General features: G+C 37.1%; 1 long non-coding RNA gene across 2 annotated transcripts in view; it reads left to right on the forward strand.

Moving 5' to 3' along the window:
- LOC120227379 overlaps nt 1-9,763 on the forward strand; it is a 25,426-nt gene extending 15,663 nt beyond the window's left edge. For both annotated transcript variants that reach the window (XR_005527238.1, XR_005527239.1), the window contains exon 4: nt 9,527-9,763. This is a non-coding gene — a long non-coding RNA (uncharacterized LOC120227379). The remainder of the gene's footprint in view (nt 1-9,526) is intronic.
- The last annotated feature ends 725 nt before the right edge of the window (nt 9,764-10,488 follow it).

Here is a 10,488-nt window from a genome sequence, read left to right on the forward strand (position 1 = left end):
GATGGACACTTAGGCTCTTTCCATGTTTTAGCTATTGTGGAGAGTGCTGCTATGAACATTGGGGTCCATGTGCTCCTATGCCTCAGCATTTCTGTATCCCTTGGGTAAATTCCTAGCAGTGCTATTGCTGGGTCATAAGGGAGTTCTATTGTTAGTTTCCTGAGGAACCTCCACACTGTTTTCCAGAGGGGCTGTACCAGTTTACATTCCCACCAACAGTATAGGAGGGTGCCCGTTTCTCCACATCCTCGCCAGCATCTAGAGTTCTCTGACTGCCCTGGGTTGAAGAGTGCAACCAAATTTTCACTGATTCTTAAGGCTGTAGAAATAATTTCCATTGCAGTTCTAGCTCTTACATTTAAGTTTACAATACATTTTTGGATTAATTTCGTGTATGGTGTGAGGAAAGGAAAAAGTTACTTTTCCATGGAAATATTCCAGTGTTCCCTTACCATTTGTTGAAAATTAACCTTTTTTCTTTGAATTACTTTGGTAGCTTTGTCAGAAATAATTTCACCTAATATGTATTGGATACTCTTCTGTGTTCCCTTTTTTTTTTTTTTTTTTAATTTATTTCTAGGAGAGAGATAGAGACAGCGTGGTTTTATTTATTTCTAGGAGAGAGAGACAGCGTGAGCAGGGGAGGGGCAGAGAGAGAGGGAGACACAGACTCTGAAACAGGCTCCAGGCTCTGAGCTGGCACTCAGCGCAGAGCGGGACGCGGGGCCCGAACCCACGAACCGCGAGATCATGACCCAAGCGAAAGTCGGACGCTCAACCGACTAAGCCACCCAGGCGCCCCTCCTCTGTGTTCTCTGTTCTGTTCTATTGGTCTACTTCTCTGTCCTCTCATTATCACACTCTCTTGATTACTGCAGCATCCTAGGTCTGGAAACCATGCAATATAGGTCTTCTGACTATTCTTTTTCAATATTCCTTGTAAATTCCAGGTCCTTGGCATTTCTAGATTAGATTCAAGTTGTTATTTTCTTAAAAAAAAAAAAAAAAGCAGGGGCTCCTGGGTGGCTTAGTCGGTTAAGCGTCCGACTTTCGCTTAGGTCATGATCTCGCGGTTCGTGGGTTCGAGCCCCGTGTCGGGCTCCGTGCTGACTGCCAGCTCAGAGCCTGGAGCCTGTTTCAGTCTGTGACTCCCTCTCTCTCTGACCCTCCCCTGCTCACGCTGTCTCTCTCTCTCTCTCTCCTAGAAATAAACAAAACAACAACAACAACAACAAAACATTAAAAAAAAAATTAATTGGCTTACATTAGATCTGAAGATCATTTTGGGGAGAGTTGATCTTAACAATATTGACTCTTCTGTTCCATGAACATAATGTATGCTATGGATTAAACTGTGTCCCCAACAAGATATGTTGGAGTTCTAACTCCAGTACCTTACAATATAACCTTATTTGGAAACAGGGTCATTGCGGGTGTAATCACTTAAAATGAGATCACACTGGAGTAGAGAGAACCGTTAATTCAAGATATAAATGGTGTCCTTGTAAGAAGAGGAAACATATACATGAGGCTCTGTGTGATGACAAGCGAAAATTAAGAGCTGCATATGCTAGTCGAAGAATGCCAGCAAGTTTTGGTAAACCACCATAAGTTAGGAAGAGGCAAGAAAAGATACTCCCCTACAGATTTCAAGGGAAGCATGTGGGTACTTTGATTATGGACTTTGGCCTCCAGAACTATGAGACAATAAATTCCTACTTAAACATTCTGAGAATGTTTATCTTCTCCTTTATTTTCTACTCCCTTCTCCAAACCCCATTGATTTTCTCTTCTTGTGCTATCAATTCTTATTTAGACAACACTTAGTTCAAATAATTTATTTGATTATCATTGCCTCTTGATTTATTTTTCTTCCTCAACTTGATATTCTAGTTGACATTTTGTTATTCAGTGACATCCATGATGCTATTCATCTGATCTATCATGATCTATCATGTTTTTAAACATGACAAAAAATTGTTTTTAAACTAATTTAACAATTTTATTTTCATTTTTGTAATTTTTTATTACAAAATTTTTTATTTTGTATTACTCTTTCTTCTTAGGTCAAAGTAATATCTTCTCTTTCCTCTTGAAAAATATTGGTTCTGTTTATTTAAAGTCCAATTTTGGATTCTCTGTTAATTAAGGTGTAAATTCTCCTGTTTATTTCTTTCTTTTATAGTATTGATCATAAAATGATAAACTACATATACATAATTATGGGGCCAACAAGTGTGTCCAATATGTATGTTTTCCTTACCATTATTTTCTACTCCACAGATCTGTTTGATGATATCAGTGTTCTTAGTTTATCATAGGTTCTTGCAGATCTTCTGTTACCCTCTCTACTTCCTCCACAGAAGGCAGGCTTTGTTTAGGTGAAATTAGAGGGGAACTTCTTCATACCCTCTGGAAATAATAGGTACAATTGCCCGTGAAACATGCTTTATCAAACAGTGCTTGACTAAAGTGAAAACATATTTTGTTTACAGTTAAATTTCTGGCTCAGTGCTTTTTACAAACTATTTCAGAATGGAAAACAAATATGTTTTAAATGTAAAAAACAAAGGGAGAGTTACAAACTATTGCCCTAATTAAAGAACGGTTATCAAACATGTGGTGGTTTTCATCATAAATAAATCTAAAGGATACCTTACTGACTTGTATTTATTTGTCCTCGAATATCTTGGGTGAATTTGTCTGGACCAATAATGAACAAATATGTGTATGACTAGAGTGAGGCTCTAATTTTCTCTCCCAGCCTTTTTAACATAGTAATAATCATGATCTCTTCTCATTAATAATTCCTAAAAACTTCAAGTGTACACTAAGATTTTGTTCCACTTCATCACAGTTTTTCTACACATTGAATGGTGTTTGAAGTTCATTGCCCTCCATGTTGAGTGAGATAAGGGTACAAAGTACAAAGTGGAGTTCACCACAGAACTTGGAATTCGTCACCACTAAACCAGCTCTACAAGAACTTGTGATGCCTTCCATTGCAGGACTAGACACATTCTAATCACTGTACAGAGAGCTCTGCACACAGAAGATGCCTGAAGGGCAATATGTTATTACGAACACAGCCAGTTGCTGTAGGAAAGAACAATGATCCAAATAGGAGAAACAGACTTCTTTGTTTCTCTTATGAGTATGATATCATTAAATATTTGACTTAGATATAGAAAGAAATCAGAGGAATCTTATACCTTTTTAAGTTACCAAATAAATGATACATATTAGAAAGCAGTTTGCAGCTACAAATTATTGATCATCCTATTTATCCATGTCTAAACTAAATAGCTACTAAATTAAATATTATGACATGTCCTTTGAGGAAATGTTAGAGCTTTTGGCAGCTAGAATAGCTTTCTAAGTCTCTTGCTCTGATTGTTGATCAGTAGTTTGTTACATGGGCTGATGCTGCTTGGTTATAAAACAAAAAGTTTTCTTTCAGCTTGGGCAATTCATCTGTTAATTCTTCCACAACAATTTATTAAGCATATGATATGTTTTGAACATTGTGTTAGTCACTTGGGACTCAATGATGAACAATGTAGAAACAAGATGAAACTTGCAGTTTATCTCCTCAAATGAAGTAAATTGGTGGCTATTTTCTGGATCAGAAGTTACACTGTGGCAATTTTCAGTGATAAAATCTGTTATCTAACACTTCAATTATTAAAGTCCAATTTAATATTTGTATTACTAATAATTTATAGTGTACCTTATTACAAAGAATCTTCCTTACATTATCTCATTTAATTCATCCAACCACCCTTAGGAGATAGGTGTCTTTTTTCACTTTTAGCTGCTTGACAGACAGATAGAAGGTTAAAGCATTATGTATTTGACCCAGGGTCAAACAGTGAGTGGAGAGTTCAAACTCAGGTCAGCATCACTCTGATGTTTAAAAGCCATAGGCTATAGGGGCACCTGAGTGGCTCAGTCGGTTAAGCAACTGACTCTTGATTTCAGCTCAGGTCATGATATCACTGTTATGAGATAGAGCCTCATGCTGTGCTGAGCATGAGCTCTGCTGGGAATTATCTCCCTCTCTCTCTGGCCCTCCTCTGCCCATGTGCCTGTTCACTCTCTCTCTTTCTCTCAAAATAAATAAATATTTAACAAAATAAAGTAAGATAAAAACTATAGGCTATAACGGTCTTCAAAATAAGGAGCATAATTTGCAAGACTTTCAAGTCACATGGTATCTGGCATCTTACTACAAGTGAGCATGACTAAAAAGTGCAGGGGAAAAAATGGCTACACAGATTTTCACTTTCTTGACTATCAGGATTCGACAATAGGCAGACTGGGAAGAGATACGTAGCACCATGGCATGCACTGACAGTGTGAAGCCTGGTTGGGATTCTCTCTCTCCCTCTCTCTCTGCCCCTCTCCCACTTGCACTCTCTCTCTCAAAATAGATGCACTTTTAAAAAAATTTTTAAAAGATTAAGAGGTTAAGTGTAAATGAGGTTGAAGAAAACAATCCCTTGTCCCTCCACCCCCATTTCTGAATATGGAGTTAGATTAAACCATTGTCGAAGTTATAAAATCATTGAGAATTTACTAGAGAGAGACGATAAGGAGAACCTATATTCAAAATGATTTCATGATAACTTGTTCTAAAGACAAATCTGAGACATGAAGATTCTCTGAAAACTTAACCCATGTAATATTCATATTCTTTGCATATTGCAGGGCAATATATTTATTGACTAAAAATATCGCTTTTTAACTCCTATGCCTAAATTTTTTCCTCTGTTGTTACCATTTTTACTTTTGAATAAATAGCACATGATTATAAACTAATACTAATTTTAAGTAGGAAATCTCCTTAAAATGTGAATGTGCGTGATAAGACCTATTTGAGCAGCTACCTAATAAAGAAATATCGAAGACATAAATCTGCTTCTTTGATCCAAAGAACCCCACACACGCTGTTATCTCATGAGCAGGTTATATGTTTGGTGGTATGATCACCTTATTTTCTGGATGAAAAATCAGAATCATATCTTTCCTAAGCAAAATGGAAGACTCATAGCCACTCTGATGATACCCTTCCATTCTGTTCTGAACTTCAATCAGAATCATCTTTTCATCACAGACATTTTCTCAGGAACTGGGAAGTCTGTGCCATTCTCCAAGACTCAGTCAAATTCTGCTCTTACAGGTACAGAAAAGGTAATGGAAATCCCTGTTGAAATATTACATATGATTGTTTCCTTATCTGATATTCTGTTTCCTCACTGTTCTTTTCTTATTTCTATTCTGAAATCTCAGTAAGTTTGAGGCCAAGATGGTTTTCTTTTCTTAATGTTGGTGTCTAGCAGAGCGTCTATCATGCACCAGGAGCTTAATAAATATCTATTGAATAAATAAATCCATTAGAAGAAAGAAACTGATAAAATATTTTTGTATCCTGTCTTAGTTTAAAAGATTCCACACACGAATGGAAGATACAGCATGGGGAATATGGCCAAAGGTATTATAACAGTGTCTGTGGTGGCAGATGCTTACTTGTGGTAAGCATAGCATAACAGCATAATGTATAAAGTCATTGAGTCACCATGTTATACACCTGAAACTATTGTAACATTATGTGTCAACCATACTCAAATAAAAAAATAAAAGATTCTGCAGCATGGGAGCTATTAGAAAGAGTTATTGAGTGTACGTCAAGCACCATGCCACACACTTGCATACACCATCTAATTCAATCATTACAACAGCTGAAAAAGTACTTATTCTTGTCCCTATTTTACAGACAGGGAAACAGGTTGCGATAGATCACACAGCTAGAAAAATACTAGAACCATTCTTCTTACTGAGGTCTGAGTACATGCTGACCCTCACACAGTATGGTCTCCCACATGTTTGATCAAGAGATTTCTGAGGGTTTTAACAATATGGGAGAAATACTAATGTTGGTTTAAAATCTAAAACATCAAGGTTCAAAACTGGTCCAGAAAATTCAGGAAGTATGATCACTGGACTTCTGACCCACCTGGTAAACTATGGCTTGCCTAATTTTCTTTCAACTATCATAATCTCCCACGGTATATCCAGCTTCCTCCTTCACCTGTCAGTCAAGGAGATATAACCCCACGTTTTGCAGAAATGGTCCCAGTTTGTGTCTATTTCCTGGTGAGCTTATAAATAGCACCCTCTTTCACTCTCAAAAGTATATGTTAGATGGCATATTTCACCATCCAACCTTTCAGGGGTCTCTTGGCCTCTACTTTCTCAGGATCCATTGTGCTTATGTTGTTTGGGGCCCAAACTATGGCTTCACTTGCTAGGAACTTTGCCTTACTCACACTCTTTATCAGACCTTCAGGCCTTACTCTCTGCTACCAGCTCTTCTATTCCACGCTCTATTTGACTTAAAGTTTCTCTCCTCACAGGGCATACAGGTATAACTTAAATGAAACTCCTTAGATACACAAAATTTTTTTAAAAAGTATGTTGGCCCTTCTATTGACTCTAGGTTTTAGTGGCTGCCTTAATTTACTTTAACATGAAAGCTTCTTTGAACTTGTCTCCAATTTTCATCAATTCTAGGTTTTCTGCACCTAATACTAAAGCTTCATGAACCATTGTTCACTTTTAGGAAAAACAACTACATTTTCTCTCTTCCAGTATGGTCACTTCCTTGGAGCTCCTTTTGTTTTAGGCTTTCTATTACCTTATAAATGCTCTAAACATGTATTAGGTTGAGTCTTGGCAAATTCAGTGAAGAGTGAAATGTCACCCCAATTCTAGAAAGACAAATCAGCATTTCTCATTTGTGCCTCTTTCCCAGTGATGTTCATTATACTCTTTTCTTCCAGAGTTGGTTCAATTTTAAATGACTCAAGATGAATAAGCTTCTATCACAATTTCTTATGACCTGGCAACTCATATGAGCCACTTTTATTATTTTGCTTAGTGTCTTCCAGAAAATCTAAGTAATGCAGTTAATTTCTTAGAATTTCAGAAAAGTCTCATCAAAATAAAACTGTCTTTATTATTTTTAAGAGAAAATTACACATCCAGTGATACAATTAGTTTTCAAAAGGGAATTTATTGTTGTATGGAATAAAACTGTACTGAGTTTATACTTTAAAACATTAAATTTTAAAATCTAACCAAACTTCTCTGTCACTTCAAAGGACATATTGTTTTCCTTATTGGAAATCTTACAGTTATCATGGCAAAAATCAATGATCCAAAGAAATCTTTTTGTCATAAATTTGCTAGTATTTTCTCTTCCTTTCCCTGAGACAAATTGGAGGATTTTTAAATTAAATTAATGCTTTTAAACTGAAGTCACTTTTTCAAAATGGATTTTAAGATTTCTTCTGTTTTATAAAATCCATCTATGCTTTAAAAAAGTTTTTTTAACGTTTATTTATTTTTGAGAGAGAGAGAGGCACAGAGTGTGAGCGGGAGAGTGTCAGAAAGAGAGGGAGACATAGAATCCGAAGCAGCCTCCAGGCTCTGAGCTGTCAGCACAGAGCCTGACACGGGGCTCAAACCCACAAACTGAGATCATGACCTGAGCTGAAGTTGGCCACTTAACCGACTGAGCCACCCAGGTGCCCCCATCTATGCCTTTTTTTTTTTTTTAAGAAACTAGATGAAAAGTTATTCTACTCAAGTTTCCCTGCTCCAATAAGATGGTTCAGAAACAAGTGCAATAAATAAATAAATAAATAAATAAATAAATGGACATGAAGGAGATAGAGGAGTTGGTACAGATTAAAAATGTGGCACTAAATCTAAATTCTGGGCCTCCTTCCTACTACTACAAATTCAGAAGTATACCCCTTACTGTTTGTGAACTGTAAAATAATAATCAGTATAGTCTAGGTCATCAGTTTCCCAGTATCACCAGAATTACCCAGGAACTTGTTAGAAACACAGATTTGTAGCCCTTATCCTAGACCAAATGAAATAGAAACTCTAACAGTAGGGCTCAGGAAACCTTGTTATAAAAAATACCCCTGATGATTCTGATGCACCTAAAGTTTGAGGACTGTCATTGCAGAATAAAGCTTCAAAGCTAGGCAAGAACATAAAAATAGCTGCTGTTTTGAAAGAACTTATAATCTGGTTGGAGAAAAATGCCAACTGGGTGGAAAGATCATTCATAATTCCAAAACAGCTAAATGCTACTGAGCCACAGTTTTTCAGAAGTGGGTGTTTTCTGTCTCTGAGCTCTCTCTTCATCTTTCTGTAGGCTGCAAACAAATGAAAATGCCAAGACTCTCGGAATGGTGGATTCTTAACATGGAAGAAGTCTGGTTTCTTGATTTATTACATATTTGGGCCATTAAGTACATAAAAAGTAAACCTCTAAGAAGTTTAAAAAATTATATATTTTGAGTCTATTTAATACAGAAGCTTAGTCTACCCTAACTAATAGGTGGGATTATATTACCATAACAGAAGTAAAAAAAAAAAAAAGTGCTCTTTCACTGAGAGAGAAAATATTAGTAAAACTATGGAGGTATAACCAGGGGTGGCAGATAGTCAGGAGTGGCTATAGCATCAGTATGACTCTGTCTGGACAAAATGACTGGTTTTAGAGGATGGATCAGGGAGGATTGAGCAGATCCTGAAATGCTACATAAATTAGGATGCTTTGGTTGCAAGTGGCAAAGGACTGAAATTGGATCTTTTAAAAGACAGTTCATTTTCTAATACATCAAGGAACTCTGAAGAATCAGGCTTACTAGGTCTTTGTGTGATGAAGTCTCTTATCTCTTTGCTCTTCCATGTGTTGACTTCATTCTCAGGCTTGAAACAAGAGGGCTCTAGCAGTTGGGGGTAAAATCCAGATCTAATAGCATCCAGTGGGAAAATAAGGTCCTTTCCTCCATGATCAATATTTTAATGTTTTTTATTTATTTATTTATTTCTAGGAGAGAGAGAGAGAGAGAGAGAGACAGCGTGAGCAGGGGAGGGTCACAGAGAGAGGGAGTCACAGACTGAAACAGGCTCCAGGCTCTGAGCCGGCAGTCAGCACAGAGCCCGACGCGGGGCTCGAACCCACGAACCGCGAGATCATGACCTAAGCGAAAGTGGGACGCTTAACCGACTAAGCCACCCAGGCGCCCCTCCATGACCAATATTTTAAAGTGAAGAAAATTATCCCAGACTCATACTTTCACATGTATAGACATCTCTTCATATGCAATGAGGATGCCCTGCCATGTGCCCATTTCTAAACAATTATTGGCAAAAAGAAATGAGGTCACTGTATGTGCCTTAAATAACAAGGTCTCCTGTTTCCATGTGGGGTCCTTCCAGAAAGTTTTTATAAAAAGCTGATGCTCAACAACAGGGAATCAATTAATTGGTCTGGCTTTGGCCTTGGTCGTTTTCAAAATCTCCCTGAGATATTCTAATGTACAGTCAGAATTGAGAAATGCTAACTTAGATGAATAGAGATGGAATAGATATGAGATGTAAATGACAAAGAACACGATAAATGCCACATTTTAATTTTGATGTTGACCTTATTTTCTAGGCTGAAGGAAGCCATTAAAGGTTTCTTACGAGAAACTGGAGCAGTGTAACCAAAAGGTAACTGTGCACTCTGGCCTCACCACCTAGCAGAGAGTCAGTCCAAGCCCTCAGGAGGTGTTCAGTCATCTGTTGGATGGATGAATGGATGGAGGATGATGGAGACAAGGACACTGGATTGAAGATTCAACTCTTTCATCCACGAAGCATGTGAAAGAGAACGGGTGAAAGATCCACTAAATATTCTGTTTTTATCTTTATTATAAACAAACTTATAACTATTTTTGAAATCTGATGCATAAATAAATATTCCTCTTTTAGATAATTGCTTTATGTCCTTAAATGCAGATTCTGAGTCTTTTTAGTCTACAGGCATGTGTTATTCTATTGTGCTTTGTATATGTTGCATATTCTACAAATTGAAGGTTTATGGCAATATGTTGAGGAGCCTATCAATGCCTTTTTTTCCAATGGCATTTGCTTACTTCATGTCTCTGTGCCACATTTCAGTAATTCTTAAAATATTTAAAACATTTTCATTATTATTATATTTGTTAGGGTGCTCTGCAATCAGTGATCTTTGATGTTGCTATTGTAATTGATTTGGAGTGCCATGGCTCACACTCATGTAAGACAGTGAACTTAATCAATAAATGTTGTATATGTTCTGACTGCTCCGGTGACCAGCCATGGCCCCCATCTCTCTCCCTCTCCTCAGGCCTTCCTATTCCCTGAGACATAACAATATTGAAGTTAAGCCATTTAATAGCCTTATGATGGCCTCTAACTGTTCAAGTGAGAAGACTAGTTGCATATCCCTCACTTCAAATCAAACCTAGAAATGATTAAGCTTAGTGACAAAAGCATGTCAAAAGTCAAGATAGGCCAAAGTTAGGCCTCCTGTGCCAAACAGTTAGCCAAGTTTTGAATGCAAAGGAAACATTCTTTTTTTTTTTTTTTTTTTTT

The sequence above is a fragment of the Hyaena hyaena genome, unplaced genomic scaffold (genome assembly GCF_003009895.1).
Source record: "Hyaena hyaena isolate Hyena2069 unplaced genomic scaffold, ASM300989v1 scaffold_2252, whole genome shotgun sequence".
Lineage (NCBI taxonomy): Eukaryota > Metazoa > Chordata > Mammalia > Carnivora > Hyaenidae > Hyaena > Hyaena hyaena.